Source organism: Vespula vulgaris, chromosome 18, assembly GCF_905475345.1.
Source record: "Vespula vulgaris chromosome 18, iyVesVulg1.1, whole genome shotgun sequence".
NCBI lineage: Eukaryota > Metazoa > Arthropoda > Insecta > Hymenoptera > Vespidae > Vespula > Vespula vulgaris.
In genome coordinates, this window is record NC_066603.1 from 2,842,501 (window position 1) to 2,848,392 (window position 5,892).

The 5,892-nt window shown below is 28.0% G+C and overlaps 1 protein-coding gene across 1 annotated transcript in view; it reads left to right on the forward strand.

Annotated features, from left to right (window-relative positions):
• The window catches only part of LOC127070567 (protein Smaug homolog 1), a 10,492-nt gene extending 8,596 nt beyond the window's left edge, over positions 1-1,896 (forward strand). Inside the window, exon 9 of the mRNA XM_051008695.1 lies at positions 1-1,896. This exon is cut by the window's left edge and continues 3,648 nt beyond it. The gene's annotated coding sequence lies outside the window, so the exon portion shown is untranslated.
• The last annotated feature ends 3,996 nt before the right edge of the window (positions 1,897-5,892 follow it).

Consider the following 5,892-nt stretch of genomic DNA (forward strand, 5'->3'; position numbering starts at 1 on the left):
CTAACATATATAGTTATTACTCGCGTACGTTACCCTCTGCATCGAACCAGAAACATATATTTACACACATACATACATACATATATATACATGGAAAGGAAGATAGTAGAAGATAGAGATACATATGCAGATATAATATACATACATACATAAATACATAATATACATACATCACACATGAACAAAAAAAAAATACGAAGTATATTAATAAATGAATGATCAATAATTAATGAATAGATACGTATACGTATTAGCACGTATGTATATGTATTTGTTTGTTTTTGATAAGAGAAAAAGAAGAAGAAAAAAAAGGAGAGAGTGATAGAGAGAGTAAATGATATCCAGTTCGATAAAAGTAATAATTGTTTAGTGAAAATACTGAAAGACTGTTCCCCGTGAATGGATTTTTTTTTTATCTTTTTTCTTTTGATTAATAATTTGTTTTCTTTATGGTATCACAGTGCAACATCGTACTGTAATTTCCAAATGAAGAGGGGAAAGAAAGATTGAAAAAAGGCAGGACCTAAAAAGTAATTGACTACTAAAAACCGAGTGAAAGAGAAAAAGAGAAAGAAAGAGAAAGATAATCTATGGATAAAAATCTGTATGTGAGAGAGGGAGAGAAATTGATGAAGTATATGAATGAGAGTGAAAGAATAAAAAATAGAAAAAGACATAGAATGTATGAATGAGAGAGAGAGAGAGAGAGAGAGAGGTTTTTATTGCTATTAAGAATGAAAATAATGGTCGCCATCGTCTTTTTTCCCCTTTCTTTTTTCTTCCCCCTTTCACTATTTTCATCTAATCATATATAGAAAAAGAGAAAGAAAAAGAAAAAACTCATTGTACTTATTGTGATAGTTGCTGTAACGTGATAACAATGACGGACATTTGGCTTTAATTTTTTATCCCCCACTGCACTGGTGGCACTTGACGAAAAGAAAAAAAAGAAACATTAAATTAAATTAAATTAAATTAAATTAAATTAAATTAAATTAAATTAGATAATTATCGTAATCAATAAGACGAATTTGAACAATTTAATTGTAAGGGAAAAAAGAAAGAAAGAAAGAAGAAAGAAACCCGCACGAGAGAGAAAGAGAGAGTGAGAAGCAAAAATTAGACACGTACATTATTCTGTTGTAAATGGAATAATGATGAAAAGAAGAGAGAGAGAGAAAATATGATAACAAAATGGCGACCAATTACGCATTATTATTATTATTACTATTATTATTATTATTATTATCATCATTATTATTATTACTATTATTTTATTATTATTATTCTTATGGGCACCCTTACATATACATACATATATACATACACACAGATGTAAACACAAAATTTAAATTTCCTGCGTAAATGCAAAGTAGCCGTTCTTCTCTTTTTCTTCTTCTTTTTTTTCTATATATATATATATATATATTTTTTTTTGCTTTTTTCTTTTCGGCGCATCAACTTAAGCCGACATTTCTTTTTGACGCGTGAAACTTTTAAAAGCGTATGATTTTCTCGAATGCGTTAGATTTTTATGCACGTGATTTTCTTTTTTTTTTTTTCTTTTTTTTCTGCTCTTGTTTTGCTTTCTTTTTTCTTTTTATATTTTATTTGTTCTTTCGTTCGTTCGTTCGTTCGATCAATGGGTTTCATTGAGGATATCTCATTGTTTCGACAATGAAAGGAATAGTAAAACAAAGTAAAACAAAAATCTTGTGCATAAAAGTAGGTTTTATTTAGAAATTTAGAAACAATGAAAGGGAAGAGAAAGGAAAGAAAAAGAGAAAAGATAAAAGAAAAGGAAGAAAGGAACTAACCTTGTGCGTAATAGCGGCCTTGATAATTTTCCTCATATGCCGTAAAAAAAAAAAAAAAAAAAAGAAAAAGAAAAAAGAAGCCAAACAGACAAATCGATAACGAGAAGAAACAAGAATAAAATGAAAAGAACACGGAAAAAATCGGCAAGATAAAAATGTATCTCTGTCTTTCAGAGATCTAAGAATTAATAAGTAAAAAAAAAATTGTCTCTTTTCCGCCCGCGCAGAAATGCATATTCGGATTTTATATATTCTCTACTAGAAAAAATTAAATTGTAGATTTTATATATATATATATATATACACATATACATATATATATATGTGTGTGATATAATATAATATAATATAAATGAACGAAATTATTTTATTGTTTATATATGTATATTCTTTTTCTTTCTTTTTTTCTTTTTTCTTTCTTTTCTCTCTCAAAGTTAAGAAATAATTCGGCATTAATGTGTATATTCGACATTCTATAGATCGAAAACGGCTAAAACGAATTTTTTTATTAATAATGACAGCACCCATATAAAAATAAAAATGGGGACGCGTTCGTGTAACGATAACGACGACGACTTGCTGCGTTTGCGAATAATAATAAGAAAAGCAAATTGATATTGCGAAATGATAAGAAATAGGGAAAAAATAGAGAAATAAATAAAGAAAAGGAGGATTTTCGAAGGATAAAAAAAAACGAAGGGAAATGAAAACGTACGTAAGCGATTTAAAAAAAGAGAAAATCGAAAAAGAAAAAAAAAGAAGAAAAAAGAAAAAACGCATTGCTGTGCACAGGTACGAGACCGATGGATAATTATTTTCACCTGGTTTGACTTTGTAGTCTATCGTAGCGAGATATTTGGTGATCGTCCTTGTTGCAAAACGATTCTTCTAGTACCTAGGATAATAAGATGAGATGTATCTTTTTTCGATTGCCAAGAGTGCTAGCTGAAACGTTTTTTAGTCACATAAGCTGGGCAACTTGTAAAAATGCAATTTTTGTACTGTTATAAAAAAATGAAGAAAAAAAAAATAATAATAATTAAACAGACGAAGGTACACTGACGTTGTAGCATGAAGAGCATTTTTCAATAAAAGATTTTTCATACGCAGAACGTGACCTTGAAAATAAATTTAAAGAAAAAGAAAAAAATAAATTATTTTTCCTTCTACTTACACATCCTTAAATATATATATATATATATATATATATATATATATATATATACATACATATATAAAAGGAAATACTTTGATAATAAAAAATAAAACAAAGTTATTATCTCTTCGATAAAATCATATTAAAAGTATAGAAAAGAATTAAAGTAATAAATTTGTATTTATTAAATATTTTTCATTATTGTTTTTAAAATCGACAAAGTATTTTCAGGAAGTAATAATTAATGACAAGTAAGATTCTGCAGCTTTCTAAATAGCGTTTATTTTTCTTCCATTTGAATCCGCACGCGACTTAAAGACATTGTGCACAATTTCAATGGTGAAGAAGTTTACAAGTGGGATATCGATATATTGTCGTTTTTCGTGTGAGTTGTTTTTTATTTTATATATATATATATATATATATATATATATATATATATATGCACACACATATATATATATATCTTGGCCAAATATCTGCAGATCGGTGATGGTTAATTACAAATTACTAGTTGAATATACACTTGGATATTTTACCGATTCAATTTCACGACTTCAAGAATATATCGAAATCATACGATGTGTAACAGATTTTTTTTTTTTAATTTTAGAACTATGCTTATTATTTCTCTCCCTTTATTACCGATCTATCTTTACAAATTTATTTTCACGAATATTCTATTATATATAGTTATCTACTTTACCGACAAAAAGTGTATCGTCAATTATCATTGGTTGATAAGTTACCGACAAACGGTATAATGTAGTCATGTAATCATTTTTTTAAACAGCTTTCAGTCACGTGATTTTGATCTTAATAGTTCAAAGAAAAAATGATTATAGTGATTTTTGTTACATCCCTACTGCAAATATTCGACGTCATTAAATACTAATGCATACGAAATCTTTCGGTATATCAATAATATTTTTTTTATGACGATCGAATAAAAGTCTTCTCTTTTTCAAAGACCAGAAATTAAAGTTATGATGCGTTATACAGACGTTTGAAACACATCAGTAAGTAACTATTGTTATCGCGTGATTCGTGTATTTTTATTATTTTTTTTTTCCGTACCTAATACGCATACGAATTACAATGAAAGTCTTATCTCATAATGTCGTACGAAATAATTCGAAAAATCCTTCTTTACTCCCTACATTCTTTTCTCCTCTCTTCTTCCGTTTTATTTTTTATTGTTCTCTCTCTCTCTCTCTCTCTCTCTCTCTCTCTCTCTCTCTCTCTCTCTCTCTGTTTCTACTTTTACTCTTCTTCTCTTTCTTTCTTTTATTCCTTATGCATCGTCGATTTTTCACGATTTATAAGGCGCTACAAAATAATAATAAATACTTATCGTCTAAGAATTCATGTGTTTGTGTAAATATTTTCTACATGAGCGTGTTTTCGAAATGCCAAAGATGAGAAATGAGTCTCCTTCCAATTGCCATAATTAACAGACATTGTATCTGTGTACTTAATCCTATTATAATAATTAAGTGAATTTCTTTATTATATATATATATATACATATATATATATATATATCATAAATTATAAACATCGATTATTTCTTTCTATCTCATTCTTTCACATTTTCTCTCCCTTTACATATCTCTCTCTCTCTCTCTCTCTCTCTCTCTCTCTCTCTCTCTCTCTCTCTCTCTCTCTCTCTCTCTCTCTCTCACTCTCTCTCTCTTTCTCTCTTAATCCCACAAAAAGAACATTCACACATCTCTCCATCATTCTCTATACATACATATATACACAAAAATATGCGTGCTACACATTAATCCCTTAGTTTAAAGGTTCTCCCGACAAACTAACAATGGCATGTTACGTACGTGAATTTTTATTGTGTCACGTACACAAAATATGCGACGTAAAAATTCAAAATGCCGAAAGACAACGTAACCGTGAAAAGTGAAAGACAAATTTTATTTTATTTTATTTTTTTCTTTTATTATTATTTTTTTTCTCCATTTTCATTTTCATTTTCATATGCGTTCAATGTATTTACGTTATAAATTAAATATGCTAATAAGACATAAAAAAAGGAATACAATTCAAACGCGATATCGGATAAGAAGAAACGTATAAAAAAAAGACGCGAAATTTGAATTTTCGCATCGACTCTCCGAAACGTTTTTTCTTCTTTTTTTCTTGCAAGATTCTCGCACCGTTTTTAAACTTTTTTCCATGGTTTCTCTTTGGTTATGTATTTATTCACATGTATATAGAATACTATAAATTCGAATTTTCAACATACGTCGTCATTCTTCCTACGCCGTGCGACGTAATCTTAAAATAAGCTAAAACGAGAAAATCGATTTTGAATTCTTCGTCTTCGATTTTCCAAAGTTAATTTCGTGAAAATCGATGTCAAAGAATTTGCTAATATTATCTCGTAAGACTTTTAACCAATATATCTTTCTCTATATATATAATATTTCTATGTGTGTATATATATATATATACACACATTATATTGTATTATATATATATATATATACAATCCATTATTCAGAGCTGTTTTACTAGCACATAATATGGCATTAAAAAAATTTACACGTACTCGTAACACGTCATCTTTAAGTCGATTGTATATGTGTATCTGTATATGTTTGTGTGTGTGCGCGTGTATTTTTATATATATTAATACAATACTCGTAATATCCATGCAATATTTTAATTTATCGTTTTTATACTTAAACAGGATGGAGTTTTTATAATAGTAGACCTATTATCTTCATTTTTTTATATATACTTACGTGAGTATCTACATACACACGCATATATATATAGATATATATATATATATGTACACATCTATAGAATTCCAGTAATGATCCGTTACCCTTTTGTTCTCTTTACCCCTTTTGTGCCATTTCACACGAGCACATTTATGGCATTTAATGTATC